Source organism: Gossypium hirsutum, chromosome A11 (assembly GCF_007990345.1).
Source record: "Gossypium hirsutum isolate 1008001.06 chromosome A11, Gossypium_hirsutum_v2.1, whole genome shotgun sequence".
NCBI classification, from domain to species: Eukaryota; Viridiplantae; Streptophyta; class Magnoliopsida; order Malvales; family Malvaceae; genus Gossypium; species Gossypium hirsutum.
This window is the reverse complement of record NC_053434.1, coordinates 102,057,812-102,081,402: the sequence shown is the minus strand read 5'-3', so window position 1 is coordinate 102,081,402 and position 23,591 is coordinate 102,057,812. Positions and strand designations below refer to the sequence as shown.

Genomic DNA, 23,591 nt, shown 5'->3' with positions numbered 1-23,591 from the left:
AGCTGAGAACGGAGCTTTACCCGTCGATCTTTTACGATAATCTCTAGCTTCAAACTCAGCCTTCCTCTTCTCCTTTCCAAGTTCTTCCGCCTTGCAGGCCCGTTCGACTAGTGTTACGAATTCTTTTATTTCCAAAATACCCATTAGTAGCTTTAAATCTTCATTCAATCCTTCCTCGAATCTTTTGCACATAGCAACCTCATCAGCTACACACTCCCGGGCATACCTACTGAGTCTTACGAATTCATGTTCGTATTCAGATACAGTCATACGGCCTTGCTTGAGTTCCAAGAACTCCTTACGCTTCTGATCAATGAACCGTTGGCTAATAAATTTCTTTCGGAATTCCGTTTGAAAGAAGTCCCAAGTTACTCGCTCGTTCGGGACTATGGAAATCAAGGTCCTCCACCAATAGTAGGCTGAGTCTCGCAACAAAGATATAGCACATTTTAGACATTCGTCGGGTGTGCATGACAATTCATCGAACACCCGAATGGTGTTATCAAGCCAGAACTCGGCCCTTTCGGCATCATCAGTTACTATGGCCTTGAACTCCTCGGCCCCACGCTTCCTAATCAAGTCTACAGGTGGCTTACTCAGCCTCACAGGATCAGCGACTGATGGCATTACAGGCTCTTGGGGTGGATTATTCAAATTTGGGAATTGTTGGACAGCCGGGTTGGTTCGGGCATATTGCGCGACCCACTCATTCATCATGGTAAAGAAGGCTTGTTTAGCCCCCTCACCTTGATTATTCACAGATGACTGAGGTTCAACAGGCGGCGTCCCTTGTGCAGGAGCAGCCGCTACACTCTCAACGTCATCCGCTAGGGTTCTTTCTTCACCGGGGTCCATTTACTAATCAAAACAAAAACATTTCAACCGTCAGAAGTCATCACACATTTAAACATTAACATTCGGCATGTATAGCTAGACTCATACGCGCTATGGTAGTCCTAGAACCGACTAAACCATAGCTCTGATACCAATCAAATGTAACACCCCGAACCCGAAACCGACACCGGAGTCGAACACGAGGTGTTAACTGACTTTAACCCCTTATAAAATTTATTTTCCAGACACTGCCCAATCTGTGTACTAGTCGTTTTAAAAATCATATCTTGAGTTTCGTAACTCGAAAATAAGTTTCGTAATTTTTCCCAGAAACTAGACTCATGTGCCCATCTATGTATTTTTTTCTAGAATTTTTGGTCGGGCCAATTAGTACAGTTTATTAGTCAAAGTCTCCCATGTTGCAGGGGTCGACTACACTGACCTTTGCCCATTACGACTTGGATATCTCCCTGCACGGGGCTTCAATACTGATGCCGTTTATTTCTATGAAAACTAGACTCAGAGAGAAATCTGTACACATATGGTACGACCCCTAATTATTTCTGGTTAATTTATAATGAATTTCCAAAGTCGGAGAAGGGAATCCAGAAACCGTTCTGGCCCTGTCCCACAAAAATCTTATTATCTCATAATATACTGCCCATATGATCTTTTCGTTACTTCCTCATGAAAACAGACTCATCGAGCTTCGATTACATAATTTATTCATCAATTAATTCCACTCCTACTATTTTTAGTGATTTTTCAATCTCATGACACTGCTGCTGCCAGCATCTGTTACGAAAGTAACTAGGTCCATTTCATGCCTACCCTTGATCCAACTCAATCGAACATTCGTGCCATTTTCGCATGGCTTAAAGTTTACATGCCAAAGTTCAAACACAACGTAATAGCTTATACATGCCAAAATGTTCTTCTAAGATAACTAAGAAGAAAGTACCAAAACTTGCTATCCGGTGTGATGACTTCGATGACGGCCTGACCCCGCAAAAATAGATGAGTCCAAGCAACCTATAATGGGTGACAAGGAAACACCGAGTGAGTTTATAACTCAGTAAGTCATAAGCAATGCACTACCATCCATCAATAATATTATCACAAGAGGAAACAAAATGGAACGAGACAATTTACTCCATCCATACCGAACCATACCATAGTTCCTCCAACCTATCGATTCAGTTTCATATTAATTCATGCATTCACATTCCATATACTCATCAATAGGACATTGAAGCATTTTCATAAATCAATTTATTTTCGTTACAATCAAACGACTAAACGGCCTTTCACCCATCCTACGATAAATTTTATGTACGTGACTTCAAGTATATTTGTCACATAGGTTCAAACTTACCGAGCTCAACACCAAGTATAAGCATAGCACCTATTAGCCATGTACTCAAGACACTTACCCGATCCGCTGTCCGCGATCGACTCAATAGTGTCGCACACATAGTGTCCATAATGATTCACGAATGTATATTGAGTCCGCACACTCAGTGCTATATAATCAACTCGCACACTTAGTGCTACGTAATCAAATCGCACACTTAGTGCTACATAGTCAAACTCGCACACTTAGTGCCGCATGGTCAATTCGCACACTTAGTGCATCATATTCATTTCGCACACTTAGTGCAACATAGTCAAATCGCACACTTAGTGCTCTACAATTTAATCCCGCGCACTTAGCGCCAATCTCATGGTCATAAATGGTTATACCCGCACGTTTAGTGCCGAGATCAACAACTCAGTACATCTTACCTCTTTTCTTTTCATTCAACAATTTCATCATCACATACGTACATGCATATATATATGTACATTTATTCATTCCATTCAGCATCAATACATAAACATTATGACCAATTGAAATAATACCAACTACATGCTTAATGACTTACCTTGTGTTGGGTAAGACGGTTCCAACTCGGCTACTCAGTGATCTTTTCTTTGCCTTTGCTTGATTCTCCTCCTTTAGCTCCTTGAGCTTAATCAATAATTCACTAGTTTAACCATCTTGTTAAACATTCATAATTCAATTACACATGCTTATGTATGTTTGTATATTCGGCAACCATCCTCACTAATTACCCATTTAGTCGATTATACACATAATTAAAGGTAACATCCCGAATGGGCATACTTGTGTATATATACATATATATGTATATATATACTTCGGAATGGGCATCACAATTAGATTTAACACCACCTTCATACTCGATTAGATGGCCGAATGTATGTATACATGTACAATGTCAACTATAACATCATTTAAACACCTAATTTCATCTCATGAACACTTAATCGAATTTTCCTAATCTAGCATATTTTCACATCTATTTGTAACATCATGTAAATCCACATATAATTACATTTCTTAAGTTCCACATCTTAATGCCCATTATAGCCACTCCCATATTCTAAATCTAGCAATCGGCAACACCCACCTTTCCACTATGTTAGCCGAATACTCATTCTCTTCCTAGTCCTAAATTCGGCACCTCCAACAAAATAGCTTAACAATTTCAACTTTCATGCTAACATAACAAGCAACTTAACACATCCATATAACTAGCATGCTAATAGCATCAAGGTATCAACTAAAATTTTTTTAAGCTCCTTAGCCGAATCCTAACTCTCCAACAACCCCAAATCCAACCATGGGATAGATGTTTAGACTCATCCCCCAAAGGTTGTGTAAACTTCCAAAAATATCATTGAACATACCTTGATCTAAAGGACCACCTTGGCCGAATCTTGCTTCCTCTTCTTCCTCTAGTTACGACAATTGCAAAAGAAAGAAAACATGAACACTCCTTCTTCCCTCCTCATTAAGCATTCAAACTCCCTCATTTTCATGCCACAACATCAAACACTCCTCAGATACAAGCAATGGCCGAACTCTTTCCAAGTTTTTCTCCCCTTCTTTTTCTTGGTTTTTCGGCTAAGAGATGGCAAGTATGACACTCTTTTTTTTTTGTTCACTTTCCTATTATTATCCCCATCATTTGTTAACCAAAAGAAAACATATTAAATTAGAATGAGTGGAGCATCATCACTCCTTGGCCGGCCACCATGTATTTTATGGGCAATTTGACATGCAAAGCCATGCTTCCTCACCCTATTATTAATTACTCCTTATAATTCATCTATCATCTTTTCTAACCTCGTCAACTAGGTCCTTTTTGAATTAATTCACAATCCTAAAGCTAATATTAAGCATTTAATTTCTCATATATTCACTGTCACACAAAAATTTATGCAATTAAAACACAAAAAATAAATTTTTGGCTCGGTAATGTGGTCTCGAAACCACATTCCGACCAGGGTCTAATTTGGGTTGTCACATATACTCTGGCTCTAACTGAAGCAAATAAATACCCAGTAGTAAATCAATGTTTATCCAAATCACCAGTATGATCGAAATCAACATATACCAATGATCAAGTGTTTTATCCCGCTCAAAGTTAAATGAACATCTATAGTTTTCATAAGATACCATAGAATCTATTTCAAAGCTTGTCAATGTCCTTTACCAAGATTGCTCCTATACCTGCTCACAATTCAAACTGTTTGTGAAATGTTTGGCCAAATACACACCATCACATACATCAAGCTCCCAACTGTATTAGCTTATGGAACCTTTGTGATATATTCTCATTCCTCATCACTCTTAGGAGATAATTGAAAACTAAGTTTCAGATGAGAAGCAAGTGGGATATTTACATGTTTTGTATTATTATTCAAGCGAAATTATTGTAAGACCTTTTCCCAGATATTACTTCTGAGCCAAACAAAGCTTACCTCTTTTTCTGTCTCTATGTATCTTTATACCGAGAATGTTCATAGCTTCACCTAAGTATTTCATCTCTAACTCTTAATTTGAATGAGTCTTAAATTCATCTGTTTCTCTTTGAATTTTTGAAGCGATCAACATATCATCAACAATAAAAGGAGATAAATGCAAGACTCATCTAGTAGCTTTCGTAAATATACACAATGGTCATATTTTCTTTTGGTGGATTTCTTCCTTCCCATAAAACCATCAAATCACTTATACCATTGCCATGGGGATTGCTTCAAACCATACAATTATCTTACAAACCCAATTTTTTCCACCAACAACCTTATATCCTTTTGGCTGAGTTATATAGAACTCCTCTTCTAAAAAAAAGTCATCTTCACATCTAGTTAAGCTAGCTCCAAATTCAACTATACTATGAAAGCCAACGTAATTCTAATAGAAGAATGCTTCACAACAGGAGAAATTACTTCATCATTATTGTTAATTCCTTCCTACTGAGTGTAGCTTTTAGCTACCAACCTTGCTTTGTAGAAAAAATATTTCTTGCTAGGAAATTCCTCTTTGTTTTGTATACACCCACTTGTATCAAATTGCCTTCTTACCCTTCAATAATTGTGCCAACTCCCAAGTATTGCTCTGCCAAAGATATTACATCTCACTTTTTAAGTAGTACGGTGCTTCTTGATAAGTGACAAGAACATCATCATCTATAACTAGGAATGTCCCGGTCACCATATCAGAAAAACGAATAAGTTTATGAATTTCTCTTCTTCACCTTGTAATTAGAAGTGGTTCTTATGTATTTAATGATTTTTATTTGGAACCAATTAATTTTCTAATTCCTCCACTATGGTTGGAAAATCAACCTCATTAACTAGGCTAATCACCATTTTCTAATCCATCCATTATGGTTGGAGAATCAACCTTTTCATTTTTAAACTCCTCTACTATGGTTATAAAGTGTTGATTCCAAGCTCTGAAAAATAGCTATGAAAACTAAGATGGATTGATGACAACTCAATGTGGGAGCTTGTAGACTTACTAGAAGGGATAAAACCCATAGGGTGTAAATAGATCTACAAGAGGAAAAGAAATATGGATGGAAAAGTGGAAACTTATAAGGCTAGACTTGTAGCAAAATTTTATACTTAGAAAGAAGGTATCAATTACGAATAAACCTTCTCTCCAATCATGCTCAAGTCAATCCTCATATTGCTATCCATTACGGTTGTTCTCAATTACTAGATTTGGAAAATGGATGTCAAGACAACATTTTTAAATGGCTATATTGAAGAGAGCCTTTATATGATGCAACCCACCGGACATATAGCTAAAGGAAACATGCATAAAATTTTCAAACTGCTTAGATCCATAAATGGACTTAAGTAAGCATCTTGCTCATTAGATCAAAGATTTGATCAAGTGATCAAGATTTTTGGATTTGAGCAAAACATAGATAAACCTTGTGTTTATAAACATTTAAGGGATGGAAAGGTGGTTTTTCTTAGTCAATGACATTCTACTAATTGGGAATGATGTAGTGACATTATCATTGGTTAAATTATGGTTAACCCAACAATTTAGCATGAAGAACTTGTGAGAAGCTAATTTTATTCTAGGCATTCGAATCCTAAGGGATCGAAAGAAAAAACTGAAAACATTATCACAAGCTTCATACATAGACAAGATATTGGAGTGTTATGTAATGGTCGATTTAAATAAGGGAAATCAACCTTTTGTATTGGGATTTTATCTCTTTTTGGAGGACTATCCTAGGACAAAGGATGAAAAAAAGAACATGAGAAAGGTTCCTTATGCTTTGGAAATAGGAAGTCTCATGTATGCTATGTTATGTACATGCCTAGATATATGTTTTGCAGTGGGGTTGGTGAGTTGATATCAGGCAAATCTAGGACCAAGAAACTAGCAAGTAGTTAAGCATATACTTAAGTATTTACAGAGAACAAAAGATTATATGCTTGTGTATTCCAAATGAGATCTTACTCTTATCAGATCTACTGATTCTGACTTCCAAACATGTCAAGATTCGAGGAAATCGACATCAAATTATGTTTTTATCCTAGGCGAAAAGTCCATTGTGTGGAAAAGTGTAAAGAAGAGCTGTATTACTGACTCCACTATGGAGGCCGAATATATGTCTACTTCTAAGGCTACCAAAGAAGAAATATGGTTTCAAAAGTTCCATATATATCTTGAAGTCGTTCCTGGCATGAGAAAAACTACTACACTATATTGTGACAACAGTGCAGCAATAGCTAATACCAAGGAGCCGAGAAACCACAAGAGGACAAACCATATTGATCGAAAGTATCATATCATGAGGAAGGAAGTTGCAGACAAAATCATGAATGTAGTCAAGGTCACACCCGAGGACAACTTTGCGGACCCATTTACCAAAACTCTACTAGCTTGGAATTTTGAGAAACACGTAGAGATCATTGGAATGCAAAATATAACTTATCTACTTCACTAGGGAAAGTGAGAGACTATTGTATTTGGTGCCCTAAGTGTAATATATTCATTTGTAGACTTGTAATTTTTTTCGAACAAATTGGTTAATAAAATAAATTCATTGATTACATTAATATATTTTGTACAATTGTCCTCACATGGTTTTTGCATGCAAAGCAAAATAGAAGCAGATGTTGCTCAATGGTTCTTTAATGTTTAAACTAATACGAAACGATATCACGTGGTTTGATCATAATACAAAAAGACAACTTATATTAGTAGATGAACCTAAAAATTTCTTTTTTCTAATCGAAAATGAGCAAACTAATTGAAAAACTAATATGATGTCTATCAGGTCCAATTGGGGAGATGCTTTATCTTAGGCATTGGAGCGAATGAATCCCAGGAGATAGAAACATAGATGTGACATATTGGACTAATAATACAATGGACATGAGCTAAGAAGAATAAATATTGAATTCATTTATAGATTTATTCACTTGTGACGTTCATAGTGTGACATTTTTCAATCCTAACTGGGTGACAGACTATGTATGCGTGATTTGTATACTTTGACGTAAGTAAAAGCCTGAGTTCAAATAGATAAGGAACCAAAAGCTGGTACATTGGCTATACGACTTCTGTAGTATGCAGAGTCATTCACAACAGTGGATTTCATAGCCTGACACATGGGTAAATGATATTCTCTCATTGGCATTACATGGTTGATGAAAAATAAACGTGGTCACGTGTTGTACGTCTTTGTGATGAATGACTTGATTATGATTTGATAGTAATTGACTTTTTATGATGAAAGATGTAATTGTTACCATGAGATAAAATAGGATAATATTAGGAGAATGAACATTATCCTAAGGAGATCAAAGATATCCTATGAGGGTAACACACTTATAACAAGGTTATTGGACAAGTACTGATCGAGTTGGTTTCGTAATGGTATGCCGTTAGGGAGAGCTCAGTCATGATATTATACTGAAATGACTACTTGACTAAATGAGTTTATAATTAATAGGTGAAAAACTAGAACTTAAATATAAATAATTTTATCCTTAATTGCATATGTCCAATCGATCCCTTCGCTAGCTCGTTGAAACCAGAAATGAATTGCATGTTGAATCAAATGAACATAAATGAATAGAAATGGTGAAAATGGTGAAATGTGAAACATTTGTAAATAATTATGATTTTCTCTAAAATGAATATAAAAATGGAGAAATAAAATCATTTGGAAATGATTATGGTTTTCTCCAAAAGTAAAATGAAGAATTTATGTTTTTCAAATTAAATGAAGTTTGAAAATTGAAATAAACCATTTGGTCATACTTATCGCCCCCTAAACCCAGTCTAGACATTATAGCCAAATCTCGAAGATCACATTGGCCATAATAATGGCACGAAAAATGTTTAGCTATTTGTTTTCAAAAAATGTTATCTTTTTTATTTAAAAAAATTAGTGTATTGATTTTCTTGAGAAAAACTAAAGTAACTCTTTGAATTTCTAGTAAAGATATTTTTAGAAATCAAATAAGCTTGAAAAGACCAAGTTTGAGTAATTAAAGTACATGTCTTACTTTAGAAATGCCGTAACGGAAGATTTAACAAAAATCATATTTGACTAAAAACTTTTACTTGATTCATTTAATAAAATATTGAAAATTTAAGCAATTATGTTTAATTTTTGTAAAAATATAAACTTGAATTTATAATAAAGTTTTTAAGTCAAAATCGCAATTGTGTTGAAAAATCTAGTTTTTCATATTGATTTGATAAGCCATTTTAATTAATGTTTTCAAACCAAATCATGCAAAATGTCTCAAAAATACAAAATCAACGTCTATACCACAATCTATAAATAATAATTAAACAGTCCCCAAAATATCGAGAATAAAGTTTAAAAATGTATACATAAAATATCTGAGTACTCATCTGTAAGCCCAGCCCATGTCCTAACCTCGAGGGTTATTTGAAAAATCAAAAAATTGAAGGGATGAGCTTTCAAAGCCTTGTGTGAATTTAAAATAAAAGAAACAATATTCAAGTCATACATTTCATATATATAGCAACACTTATATTTCAACATAGTATCACATATAGCAAGGTGCATAAGGATGTCAATTTAGCATCAATACATGTGTATTCTCAATATTTCACAATGTTTATGTAGTAGCCCAAATCTGCCCGGGCCCGTGAGATAAAGAAATAAAAATAAATAAATAAATGTTTATTTATTAAAGTCCAGTTACAATAAACAGCCCAAATACCTAAACCCGTTTACATTTAACCCCATACCTAAAACTAACATCAGGCCCAAAATACTTTTTTTTGACCCAATAAACAAACACAGACCAGCTAGCTCAATCGACCCAACCTACTTTCAGCTTCTGAGGAACCCTAGCTAGGGTTCGCGCCGCAAGGCTTCCTCGTAATCGCAACCGACATCAGCCTCGGATTACGACACAATCAACGCGTCTGTTCATTTCACGACGTTCCAGCTACCCTCCATCAGTCTACAAGTCAAGGCGCAGTCAATGCCCGGTCTTTCGCCACCATCGTCAAGCCTTCATTACCGCCGGATTCCTTGCGACTACCTGCAAAAAAAGGGAAAGAAAACAGCAGCGAACAAGGCAAGAGATCGAATAGAGATAAACTAAACTTGTAAAAGGAGGCTCTAAAAGCCGAATCATTTCATTATACAGAGGGGGGATTTTTTTTTACAGAAGAAAAGATATATACACATATTCATAAAAGCTCAGGCAGTTTCTTTTAAAAAGGTGATTTAAGTTTATATTTCGTTCTTTTTTTATTTTATTTCAACGAAGTATACGAATCAATATTCAATAAAAACTAATAATATAAAGAAACGAAGGAATTACCTGTGTTTTCGCCTTGAAAGGACGAGGGTTTTTAGCCCTCCGATCACCGTGCGCAGTGGCCCTCGTGGTGGCGCGTGGGCATGTAGCGCCTGAGAACAGAGGCCCGACGAGGCTCTGAGGCCGACCCCGAATCCTCCTACAGAGGATTTCTTTAAGTTTTTTTTTAAATCGGGTTTCTAAATGATTTTTAGGTTAAAATTTGGCCTATATAGCCTTAATAGAACGATGCCGTTTTGGCTTAATCCAATAAGCCTAAAACGACGTCATATAAAAGCTAAGGATCCGCGTGTTGACCCGATAACCTGGGGAGGATCCGCGTGTTTTTGAAGATTGGGTTAATTACTCAATTGGTCCTCTCGCAATTTTAATATTTATGATTCCCTTTTATTTATTTTTTGATTTAGCTCTAGTGTTTTAGTTTTGTTTCAACTTAGTCCTCTCAGTGACTTTAAAACGGTATTCGGGAAACGGTGGCATTTTGGGATTAGGGCAAATTGCCGAGTGAATCCCTTACAAGTTTGAATTCTTTCGAATCAGGCCTAATTCTTTTTGTTAGTTTAAAAATTAATCCTAGATTTTCTAATTAAATTCAATTTTAATCATTTTTATATTTTAATTTACTTTAAATACTTTATATATTATTATTATTTTTTTATAATAGTTATATATATTATTTTTATTATCCATTACATTTTTTTATTATTATATATCTTATCTATAAATTATATTTTATTATATATTTTATTGTATATATTTCTTTATATATTTTTATAAATAATATATTATTATTTATTAAATTTATAAATGGTAAATTTTTTTAAAATTATTAATAAATAATAATATATATTATCTTTATTTATATAATAGTATTCATATTTCTTTTATATATATTGCATCTTCTCTTTTATTATATATTTTTATTATGTATGTATATTATTTATTTTATTATATAAAAATTACTCATATCCTATTTACTATTTTATATTTTACCTATAATATAAGCTATACATTATACATGTTTAAAAATTTTATTATATGATATATATTTTTATTATATTATTTATTTTATTATATATAAAATATTTGTTACATTATTATCATTATACATACACCATATTATATTTCATTATAATTATTTATGTACTTGTATTACATACTATGTTTTATTATTTAACATTCCTTATAATATTTATCTTTCTTATATATTTTTTTATTTTATACTTTATTATATATATATATTTTGTTTTTTATATGTTATATATTATATATTAATTATTTTATCATATTTTTATATGCAAAATACTTATTATAGTATTATTATCATATTATATTGTATTTTCTTATATTTTATTCATATCATATTATTATACATAACTTATTTTAAACTTTTTTTAATTTATATTTTAGGTATATTTTTTATCAATAATTACTCACTTTATATTACATTTTAATATACATTAATTCTTTTTTATGTTGAACATATCATTTATATAATGAATATTGCTTTATGATTATTAAAGGTTGTATTTTAAAATTGACATGTATGTTAATATTATTTTGGGCATGTTTATGTTAAATTGTATGCCATGCATCATCTTTTGTCTATTAATTTATTAAAATGTATATAGAGTTATACCTTATATGTTTATATGCTTACTTATTCATTTTTAATGCATGTCGTATATTTTTGTATGTATGTTTTACATGTTTTAAGTTTGCCATGTATATTGTTTAAAATTTGTTCAAATTGATGCTTTTACTTACCTATTATGATAATATGCCATCTTTTATGTTATTCTATAATGTTAATACGGTTCTTCATGCATTAATTAAAAAACGAGATTCAAAAGTTTTCAAAAATAAAAAGGCAATGCTTGGTATTTGGAAACTTTGAGAAAGGTAGTGCCCTAACTTACTGGGTTGCGACTTTTCTCGTTGAGTTCGAATAGTCAAGCACCCTTCTAAGTTTTTAAGGTTTTCCAAATACGAATAATTATCTCGGAATTTCAAAGCGTTGTGTCCAAACTTATTGGATATGTCGTTTTGTCATTCTGAGATAAGGATTTTCAAAAAGAGGCTTGCTTAGCTTCGAATGTCTTAAAAATATTGCTTCCTAACTTATTGGATGTAATATTTTGATTCATTTGATACAAGTAAACCCTAATATTCAAAATTAAAACATTCTAATTAAAAGAGGTTTGCATCTTAAAACTTTCAAATTTTCGACATTAAAGACACGTGATAATCAATTAGGTATCAATTTTTGGGCGTTACGAGGGTGCTAACCCTTCCTCGTACGTAACCAACTCCCAAATCCATTTTCTCGACTTTCGTAGACCAAAATTAATGTTTTAAAACAAAACATTTTATAAGGTGATCCAATCACACCTAAAAAAGATTGGTGGCGACTCCCGTTTTCGTTTTTCTTAAAGTCGATTCCTATTTTCCAAACCTCGATTTAAAAATGGTTTCGACAGCTTGGCAACTCCGTTGGGGACTAATAAGAGAGTCAAGCCGTGTAATTGATTATCTCTTGTCTTAATGTCGGAAATTAAAAATTTTAAAATTTAATCCTATTTGCATTACATGTGTTTGTATTATTATATTCTGATACGCATTGCATTTGCATGACCGTTATGGTCACACCCTTAAGTGGGAGTGAGAAGCTACGCCTTCGTGAGGTTTTCGCCTCCATGCAGAATAGTGGATCACTTTCGGGATACATCCATACCTATGGTTTCGTGAGATTTTCATCTCCGTGTAGCCATAGGGAAATGTATTCCCCTGAACTGAACTCGATTCGAATGAGCCTATAATGGGTGAGGATCGAGGAATCTGCTGGTTCGGGTACCTCAACTTTAGAACTAAACCACATATAGAAGGACTGTAAGAGCTCGACCTAGATAGAAGTATACCGTAATTATTACCCTTGCAGGTTATCTTTGAGTTTATTGTTATCATGTGATACTAACTATTTCCTTTCTTTTGTTGCATATCATTTTGCATTTAAAGAGTATCGATTTTCGGTCAGTTTCTAAGTTAGAGAGTTTTATTATGGAGAACGGACTTCTTGATAGACTAACGACAACGCTAACGTCCATATATGGTCAGAGCAAACTCATTTAGTAAAGGAAAATAGTCTAGCCATGGGATATGTGTCAGAGCTGTCAAACTACGTTCATATCAGCATCATACAGGATAATCAGCATGAGTTAAAGGAAATATGGGATCAATGGGGTAGCGAAGCCAAGCAGTTGTTTTACAACAACCATGAGAACTTGTACAGGAGAATTTGTTTCAGACCATCACTCAGTATTGGAATCTTGCATACAGTTGTTTTACGTTTGGAAAAGCCGATATGGTACCCGCGCTGCAAGAACCAAAGGGCAGAAGGTAATATACTCACCAATCATTTCAAGGTGAACAAAAAGAGTACTGATGGACATTTCCACCATTACAACATTTCTCTTTCATATGAAGATGGTCGATGGTAAGAGTGTTGGAAGGAAAGTGATTGACAGAATGCATGGACCTACAAAGGTGAGTTGGATGGAAAGAATTGTGCCTATGATGGTAAAAGGCTTATTTATTATAGGACCAAACAACAAGCATGAGTTTACTATGTTGCACTTATCAGAGACAATGGAAATGCAAGCCCTGATGGTCTGTCAAAATGGACACAGAAGAATGAGATTAAAGAAGACCATATCATTTAAAGACCTTTAAAGTGGAGATTAACTATGTTGAGAAGATACCCATGTAAGTATTTCAAAATGCTTTGCGTGGATAGGAATCTGAAAGCTCTCAAGAAACACTAAAGATGCTGGATATCATTTTAAGTCAGCATGTTAAGCAGGAATGCCTACTTGTTTGTCAATCTTTCTTTCAAGATAATCAGAACAACTTCACAGACGTTGGAAGAGGTGTCCATAGATGTAGGGATTATCTAATGGGTGAAGCCATAGCTTAAATTAGGGATGGTAGTAGATCATTTACGAAATACAAGCTACAGTCAGATCATGGTCAAGAGTTAGCTTTGTTGAGTTAAAACTTTGAGCTATAGGACAAAGGCGTATTTGTAATCCATTCATATGTAAAGATATTCTTTTTCTAAATAAAGTTTTCTAAATGAACTTAAGTCGAGATCGATACCTTTTTTCATTCATGCATTATATCACATCGCATCATATGCATTTAAGTCCATAAAATGACCCTAATTAGGCAAAAATTATTTCAAAGAGAGTTAATCGGGGATATGGAACAAAGGTTGGAGAGATTGGAGCAAAGGAAAATACAGATGCAAGAGCAGTTGACCAAAATTCAACAAGATATACGTGATCAAATGTTGGAGCTCCAAAGAAATATAATTGGCCAGCTGGGACAGTTACTAGTCGAAGGGCTTGAAAAGAGGAAAGTCCCAGTGGTCAACACTGAAGATGATAATGAGGTCATCGTTTATTCCCCAAATTTTACTCCAATAGGGGTCCAGACTCAACTAGACGCACATTCGCAAGAGATACCAGTTACTATCAAACCCCAACAGCATCAAGCCGGTATGTTGGCACCAGTAAATAATTCAGTAGGCTCAGGTCCTAATTCGGGGAGCAATTCAGCCAGTCTTGTCGTCATTAGAGAAGCAAGGAAGGCCAGTGTGGAGTGTCCGAAACAGTACGAAGCTTTTAAAAAGCAAGAGTGGAGCTCCCGATACAATACCTCGAGGGCAATGGCGAGAAAAGAAAATCAGGTGAAGCTGTTGACTGTAAGACAACCAAGAATGTCAACTACTAGCCATCAGGTTCCTCAAAAGCAAGAATCCAATCCGAGACCAAATCTTGAAAAGCTTCTTTTTACGTCAATTCCAGTGTCATATAAGGAGCTATATCATAGATTATTTAACGCACATGTAGTGTCCCCGTTTTACATAGAACCATTGCAGCCCCTATACCCCAAATGGTATAATTTGAACGCTCAATGTGAATATCATGCGGGACGCACAGGACACTCAATTGAGAATTGTACTGACTTTAAAAAGATGATCGAAAAACTCATCAAAATAGGTGTTATAAGTTTTGATCATCCCTCTGGGGCAGAGAATTTATTACCTAATCATTTAGATGGGGAAGTGAATTCCATGATGGAAAGGGGCATGGGATCCAAGAATGCACCAAGTTTCAAGGCTTTTGAGTAAGACTTGATGTTGGGGAATCTGAATAACGTATTCGAAGAGGAAACCGAGGAATAAAACTGGTAAGCCCTTGCACATTTGGGAATGTTTTGAACAATGAAATTGTGGAAGTGATCCTTGTATTTTAAAGTTAGTTTAGAGTAATGTTCAGAACACACTTGTTGTTTTAAAGCCTAGAAACAATAAGATTTCATTTGTGAAATCGGCTTATGTTTGGACATTGTTGTTTCAATAAAACATATCTTTCATGATTAATTTGAGCAATTGTTCCCTCATTTTTTCTTCATAACGTAAATAGTTATTCTTGAATTCATTTATTCCTTGTATATTCTTTTGTGCCTATCGAAGATCCCTAGATATCAATTTCAGGGGCAACGATACTACAGATTCAGAGTTCCTTTTGAGCGCTACATGTGTTTAGAGGAATTTCAGTACTCTGAAGATGATAGAGATTGCGATTTGTTTCTAAATTTGTTGAAAACGATAAAGCAAGAAGAGAAATAAATTCTACCCCATGAAGAGGGGGTAAAAGATATAACCTTAGAAGAAATGAAAGGCTGTACGTTGGAAAAAAGCTAGTTTTCCTGTACCTCACATTGATGCCTTGGTGGACAATAGTGTTGGATACTCGGAGATTCACAATTCCTTCTTTGTTTGCTTCTCGATAAGAAAAACTCTGATTTTTATGGGCCATGGAAGCAGAATAATCTGTCTGAGTATGGCATCGTGACTCAGTGTATGGTGCTAGTTAGGGTGAAGGATCAGTGCTTTACAAACCTGCTTCTAAAAATCAATGCAAAGCTTCGAGTGTGACAGCCCAAAATTTACCCTAGTCGGGAAGTGGTTTCGGGACCGCTAAACCGAGTCATAAAAATAATTAGCTATCATATTTGATGCTTATTATATGTATACATGCATGTGTGAAAATTTCATATTTGAATTTTGTTTAAATTGTAGGTGAATTTTAGTAAATAGGACTTATGTGAGAAAATTTTGAAATGTGATAGGTCAAAGCATAAGGATCTATTAGTGCATGAAATAAAAAGGGGGGACTTGCATGTCAATTTCCCCCCTAAATAGTAGTGGCCGGCCATGACAAGGTGGATAGACAAATTGTAATGGGTATAACATATTATGAAAAGTTTATGACAACATGTTGTGTTAAGAACAATAAAATATGAGGGGAGTGGGAGGAGAAACCAAAGTTGTTTCATCCTTCCTCCCCCATTTTGCCGAAACTAGAAAAAAAAAAAGGCTTCATCCTCTTTGTTCTTCTTGACTGAAAAATCAAAGGAAGAAGAAAGAGTCCTCTTGCTTTATGTTCGGTTTGGATGAGGATTAAGAAGAGGTAAGTACCTCGAAATTCTTGGAAAATTTTGTATAAAGAAGGTGGTTAGTTCAAGTTCTAATCATTCCATGGCTTAAGTTTTGATTGTTAGGAGGTTTGATATTTGGCCAAGTAGTTGAAAGCTCTTAGCACATATATTTTTTTAGCTCTTAGCACATATATTTTTTTTCTTCTTTCTTGAAGGTTGAAATTTGGGTTGTTATTAAGGAGGTGCCGAATGTGGTCCTTGAAGGGCCTTGAGGAACAATATATGTGGCTTGGGTTATAACATTCGGCCATGGTAGTTTGAGGATTAAGGATTTTATTTCTTGTTAAAATTGGATGAATCTTAGTGTGTGAGTGTTTGAACTAACTAAGGATCAAATAGATGCATGGGTACAAAGTAGGAAGAATCGGCTATTATGGTTGATACTAATGCCGAATGTGAAAATGTTATATTAAATAATGTATGTGATTTGAGTTAATAATATGAAAAGAATATTTAGATGTATTATAATTGATTAAGTATTAAATCAAAAGTTGCTAAAATTGCCATTTCTTTAGCCGAATATGTGTTTGATCAATGAAGAATTTGTTGGAGAATATAGGTGAACTTGGTAAGAGTATTCGGCTTAGTGTATAAATGATATAAAGATTTTAGAAATTATTTTGGTTAGGTGTATGTATGATTAAGTATATTCGGCAATATACTTAAAGTGAGTACATGATATTATATTATAATTATTGAGCTTAAGTATATGGATATGTGTATATGTGGTCATATAATGACATTTTGGTTTGAAAATTTAATGATATGTGATTGCCGAATGTGATAAATAAATTCATATTATTGGTTTAAATATTGAATACTCCTATTTGTATTCTTTAAGCTCAAGAGCAAAGGGGAACTAAATCCGATAAAGGGAAGGAAAAAGAAATTGAATAGCCATTAAAGTTGTTCGACAACATCCGAGGTAAGTCTTCGAGTAATGACCCTACTTGAATTATATTGAAATGATTAGTCATACTATGATGGATAGCCGAATGTGCATAGAGACTATGTTATAAAGCCAATTGAAATCATGCTCTTTGTGTGTGGCTATTGAGCCGAAATTGGAAAGGTTTAATAAATGCTTTGTGTTTGAGCCTTGGTAACGAAAGTGAAATATGGATGTGTCATGATTGTTGATATATGTGTGCATGAGCATTTGAATGATATCCAGGCTAAGTCCCGAAGGCAATTGTGCTAGTGATTTTATCCGGGCCAAGACCCAAAGGCATTTGTGCGAGTTGCTATACCCAGGATAAGACCCGAAGGCAATTGTGCTAGTGATTTTATCCGGGCCAAGGCCCGAAGGCATTTGTGCGAGTTGCTATACCCGGGATAAGACCCGAAGGCAATTGTGCTAGTGATTTTATCCGGGCCAAGACCCGAAGGCATTTGTGCGAGTTGCTATACCCGGGATAAGACCCGAAGGCAATTGTGCTAGTGATTTTATCCGGGCTAAGACCCGAAGGCATTTGTGCGAGTTGATATATCTGGGCTAAGACCCGAAGGCATTTGTGCGAGTTGATATATCCGGGCTAAGACCCGAGGGAAATTGTGCTTGTGGTTATATCCGGCTAAATTCCGAAGAAACTTGGGTTCAAAGGTGAGCGTGTTGTGCTGTAATACATTCAATTAATACGCTCGAAAAACCCAAACGATAAGGTATGTTTGCGTGTGCATCGGAAAAGTCGATTCGTTTTTAATAGTATTCGTTCAATCGACTAACGAACTTTCGACTTTTAGATAGGTTAATACCTTGTGTGTATATGTTGATGAAGTGTGAAGTAAGTATGTGTATGAGAATGTGTATTAATAAAGTGATCCATTTAGCTATGTGAATGTAATACTTTAGTCAAAGCCGATTTCATTACTTGAAACTTACTAAGCTTTAAAATGCTTACCCCGTTGCTTTGGCTCTCTGTTTTATAGATTTTGTTCGTCGGATATCGGATTCGGGATCATCGAAGTCGAATTCATCCACACTATCAAAGCCCTTTTGGTACTCTTTTAGTTGAACTCTGGATATGGCATGTATAGGACTACCCGTTTGTTGTGGGTCATGGACCCTTTGGACTTGTATAATTTTGGTTAGCCATGCGAAAATGGCTTATATATGTTTGAGTATAATGTTATAATCATTTGGTATGGATATGGTTATTGAGAGGTGTGGATATGCTTAACAAGGATTGGCCATGGGAATGGTTAATCACTATCATAAATTGTGCTATTTATGCTAAAAGGGCTAGTTGAATCATGGAAACTATGAAATAGGTAAAGTCTACCTTAAAGGCAGATGCTGACAGCAGCAGTGATGTAGATTTGGAAAATCACTAAAAATAGTAGGAATGGAATTAAATAGTGAATAAATAATGTAAATGAACCTTGATGAATTTATTTTCATAGGAAAGTAACGAAACGATCATATAGACAGTATGTTAAGAGATATTCAGGTTCTCGTGAGACAGGGCCAGAACGGTTTCTGGATTCCCTGTTTCGACTTTGGAAATTCATTATAAATTGACCAGTGATAATTATGAGTCATGCCATATATTTATAGATTCATCTTTGAGTATAGTTTCTATAGAAACAAACGACATCAGTATTGAAGCCCTGTACAGGGAGATATCCAAGTCTTAATGCGCAAAGGTCAGTGCAGTTGATCCCTGTAACATGGGAGACTTTGACTAATAAACTGTACTAATCGGCCGAACTAAAAATTCTAGAAAAAAATATGAAGATGTACATATCGGTCTAGTTCTAGGGAAAATTTACGGAACTGGATTCTGAGTTTCTGAACTCAAGATATGATTTTTAAAGCGACTAGTACGCAGATTGGCAGTGTCTGGGAAATTTTTTTTATAAGTGGTTTAAAGTCTGCTAACACCTCGTGTTCGACTCCGGTGACGGTCTCGGGTTCGGGGTGTTACATGGAGGACTAAATTCCATGTTAGTAATTGAGCAAACACCTTCAATTCCAGTTGTTTCAAAGGTTCCAATTATCATCCTTGGAATGTGATGCATTATTTGGCTCTCCTGAGCAGTCTGATATACCATTAATAGCTGCGGTTGTTAGTTTCATGAAGTGGCCATTGATTTCCAGTTATAGGGCATCAGGCCGTACACAGTCTCTGAAGCTTGAAATGATCAATTCAGTCTTCAAACCAGTTTCTGACAAAGTGGATGAGGGTATTGTAAGACATCTATACAAGTTTAGGGAAAATGAAGCCTGATCAAATTATCATATTCAGGGATGGAGTTAGCAAGTCACAGTTCAATCAAGTATTAAACATTGAGCTGGATCAAGTAATTAAGGCTTGCAAATTTCTTGATAAGAGTTGGAACACCAAGTTTGTGGTCATTGTGGCACAGAAAAATCATCATGCTAAGTTTTTTTCAGTAGGGATCTCCTAACAATGTCTCGCCTGGAACCGTTATAGACAACAAAATCTATCATCTTAGGAACAATGACTTCTATCTTTGTGCCCATATTGGAATGATTGGAACCACGAGACCTACTCATTATCATGTTCTCTTAGGTCAGATTGGGTTTTCGAATAATGATCTGTAAGAGCTAGTCCATGCTATATCAAAGAAACGCCACAGACATATCTGTTGTGGCCCCTACTCACCGAGCTCATTTGGTAACTTCACAGTTAGAGCAGTTTATAGAGTTTAAAGATACTTGAGAAACATCATCAAGCCATGGTGGAATGACAACTCCGGGAGTGATTTCTGTACTTCAACTTCCCAGAATGAAAGATAATGTCAGCAGCTCCATTGAACTATTTTTATATAGAGTTTTTGGATTTTAGCTACTATTCACTTTCTTTTTTTGACAAACGTCAGCCCGGATTTTTGCTGGGGCAAAAGAATTTCATGAGGGGGAACTTGTGTTACAAGAGATTCTTCCCATGCAAAGGATTTCAAAGGAAAATGGATACCAAATGGGAAAGACCATAGATTCTAAAAAAGCCTCCTCTAGTGGTGGGAAAGATTTACCTAATACAGTGAATTCAGACTCAATTAAAGAGTATTTTGTCTAAAAATGAAGGGAAGCCAATGTGAAAACCTGCAAAGGGTGCTTTAAGACTTCTATTTCAAAAAAAAAGAAAAGAAAAGAAAAATGGAAAATAGAAAAAGAGAAAAAAATGGAGAGGCCAAGGTGAAAACCCGCAAAGGGCGCCTTGAGAACAAAGGGGTTTTGAGCTGAAAACCTGAAAGGGCGGCTCAAATTTTGGTGTGCAGCAATGACCTTGTTATACTGAAGTCAACAAGTAGTGAAGTATGTTACATTCTGGGGCAATCAACAAAGTACTTTGGGTCTTCTAAACACATGTCAAACTCAAAACAGTCTTCATGGAATTTGTATATAGAAGCCCAAGCTGCGATATCTAAGGCATCTGATTTTTGTCTTGTTTACTATCTTTGGATTCTCTTTCTTCTCAAAGATAGATTCTTAGATTAATCTCTTTGTTCTTCTTTTGATAAATCATTCAAACTCTAATTTTCCTCAAGATCAATTTATTATCCATTATTCATAAAGTATGTTGCATTGAAATAATAATGGAGGAACTAAAATATCTTCACAAACGAAGTTTTGCATATTACTCTGGAAATTTCTAGATAATACAAAGAAACTGAAACATAACAATTGTTTAAGGAATTCCCATTGTGTGAGGATTGGTGGTACTCAAGAAATTTTCTTCTTCGGTCCAAATGGTGATTGTCGAAACCATCCCTCGATTTAAAAAATTTTAATGAAAAATGGTGAAATCGACTTTTTAGAAAATGAAAATATGGAGTTGCCACTGATCCTTTTGTTTTGGTGTGATCGGATCACCTAAGAATTTGATTATTTTAATAAAACTATTTTGGTTTACTAAAACAACGATTCTGGTCTACGAAAATATGAGAAAACGGGCTCGGGAGTCGGTTACGTATGAGGAAGGATTAGCACCCTCATTACGCCCAAAATTGGTACCACATCGATTAAATACTGTCCTTTTGTCCAAAATTAAAATGTTTTCGAAATGTGGTTCTTGTTAATAACGTTTAAATAAGCCGAGTTGGTTGCCAAAATTTCTCGTTTCGATGTCCGAAAGTATATAATTTGAGAATTACAGAGGGATGCTTAACTATTTGGTCCAACAAAAAATCGAAACCCAGCACAGTAGGGTACGATTCCTCGAATTTCCAAATATTGACCATTGCCTTACTTTATAAAATACGTGTGAAAATTCCGAGGAGATGTTCGATTATTTCGGGCAAATGAAAAAGCGTAGCCCAACACGATAGGGCTTGATTCTCAAATCGCCAAACATCGAACATTGCCTTCATTTTGAAAGATTTTAGAAAATGTGAGGGAAACTCTGAAGGGATCTTCAATTGCTTTGGACCAATGAAAAAGCGCAACCCAGCACGATAGGGCACGATTCTCAAATCGCCAAACATTGAACATCGTCTTCGCTTTTAAGCATTTTTTTTATAAACATGAGTGAGAATGCAAAGGAATGTTCGATCATTTTGATCAAACCAGAAACCACAACCTAGCACGATAGGGCATGATTCTCGAATTGTCAAACGCCAAATATTGCCTTTGTTTTAAAAATTTTTAGAGGATATGAATGAAATCATGATGGGATACTCGATTATTTTGAGCAAATGCGAAATTGTAACCCAACACGTTAGGGCTCGATTCCGTGAATTACTAAATATTGAATGTCGTCTTCGTTCGAGAATTTTAACAGACATGAATGAAATTTCAAAGCGATATTCGATTATTTTGAGCAAACGCGAAATTGTAACCCAACACGTTAGGGCACGATTCCACGAATTGCCAAACATCAAATCTCGTCTTTCGTTTTGAAGAAATTTTAAAAGAATACTTATAAAACTATCTTTAAAACGTATTAATTTGATTTGAAATGAGATGAAATTAATCGAAGAAATCAGATTTTATCAAACCACATTTCGAAAAACCAAATGAAAATGATGAGATGGGATAATAGGCGCGTATGAGATACCATACTTGATGAATGAGAATATCGATCAATCAAGAAAATGAGCAATTAAATATAATTAGCTTGAAAATACGACTCAACCTCAATTATGCATGGAGAACAATTAATCATGGCAATAATGAATAAAATGCAACGACGGCATACATGACATAATAAAATTATTAGAGGCATAAAATAGAATGCAATTCAAAGAAGCAACATGGTATAAGATTATTGTAAAATAATGTCAAGCTTAATAGACACATGCAATCATTAAAATATATATATCATAGAATGAATATTTTAAAACACATAATGTATGAATTGACAGATTTGCATAAAAATAAGAATATATATATAATTATTGAAATAGATATTAGAAAATGAAAATTTGAATTAAATTAAATGTAAAATGATTTCAGCACAAATTTATTTAAAAAGTTGACAAAAGTATGCGATAATTTAAAATATATACAATACAAAAGAATAGTGGAGATATATGACAAGACATAATGCACAAAATAAATTTATAAAACATGTGTATACGTAAGTTTATTGTAAAAAAATGAGATTAATAATAAGATATATACATATACATACATATAAATCTAAAGGCAAATACATGCAAAAACATTTAAATATTATGTATAGGGCTAAATTAATTTTATTATAAACTACATAATAGTTTTACGAACGTGCTCATATATATATATATAAAAACTACGGGTATAAATACATAGATTTAGTAACATATATATATAAATAGATTAAGCATAGGTGTTAATAAAAAACACATATATATATACACCATAATAATTTAAAAACCATGTTATAAGAGATTATATAATAAAAGACGAGAATATATTTAAAAGAAACTATATGTATAGAATAATGTAAGATTAATAACATGCGTAAAATAAAAGTAACCTTATTATAAAATGTATATATATAGGAGTTTAAACAAACAAATTTAAAAGAAAATAGATAGATGTATATATT

General features: G+C 34.4%; 1 pseudogene; it reads left to right on the top strand.

Annotated features, from left to right (window-relative positions):
• Positions 1-13,178: 13,178 nt before the first annotated feature.
• On the top strand, positions 13,179-20,405 carry LOC107957648 (protein argonaute 4-like; annotated as a pseudogene).
• Positions 20,406-23,591: the final 3,186 nt, after the last annotated feature.